Source organism: Sus scrofa, chromosome 14 (genome assembly GCF_054392235.1).
Source record: "Sus scrofa isolate SSC_HxYL_T2T_F1_AM1 chromosome 14, Sscrofa_HxYL_maternal_Yorkshire_Landrace_v2.0, whole genome shotgun sequence".
Classification (NCBI taxonomy): Eukaryota; Metazoa; Chordata; class Mammalia; order Artiodactyla; family Suidae; genus Sus; species Sus scrofa.
In genome coordinates this window covers 147,776,805-147,777,559 of record NC_139396.1, presented here as the reverse complement: position 1 = coordinate 147,777,559, position 755 = coordinate 147,776,805, and the positions used below count along the sequence as shown (strand labels likewise).

Below are 755 nucleotides of genomic sequence, written 5' to 3'. Positions count from 1 at the left end.
GGGTTAGTCATAGCTCAGTGGCTGCTACTATGAGTGAAATATTAAAGAGATCAAGTCATTGTGCAGCTTGCCAGCAATTAAGGCAAAGTGACTTGGTTTCTCTGCCATAAGCCTTTAAGGAAAATATTGATTATTTTTAGAAAGTACATTTGCAAAGCAATAAGTATCACCCCTTTTGATACCCTGAAGCTTTAAGAGGAGTTGAGGAGTAATTTTTTTTTCACCCCAAAGGGTTAACCTTGCTTTCTGAGAGGAGTGTAAGAATTTCATAGGTATCGGATAATTAAGTGTTGCCTTTCAGGGTTCATTCTGGGGCATGTAAGGAATAAAGTAAATTCTATCGATTGTTTAAACTCCTTTTTTAAAAAACTGGTCTTTGTTGGTCTGGCAATGTGGTTGGTTGGTTCTGTGCCTGGAAATGGGGTGATGCTGGGGAGTCGCAGTGAGGGAAATTTACATCATAGATCTCACCTGGGGTGATATGGGGCCCTGAGACACTACCTGCCTGATGAAGCCTAATGATTTCTATGTATTAGAGAAAAGAAAAAAGAGGGTGGAACAGATATGATTACAGGGAACTGGATGTTTGTATGGGATCTTCCATGTGATCTCAACTGCATAATCTCTGAACTGTGTTCTAAGACAGGCTTTTGGTCCTGACCTCTGTCCTAAGTACAAAGAACACGTGGGGACCAGTTCTCATAGGTTGTAAAACTCTCTGTGGTCAGAGTCCACTTCTGATGTGGCTTTGTGCC

General features: G+C 41.2%; 1 protein-coding gene across 12 annotated transcripts in view; it reads left to right on the top strand.

Moving 5' to 3' along the window:
- The window catches only part of ABLIM1 (actin binding LIM protein 1), a 338,773-nt gene that overhangs the window by 960 nt on the left and 337,058 nt on the right, over positions 1-755 (top strand). The window lies entirely within an intron of this gene.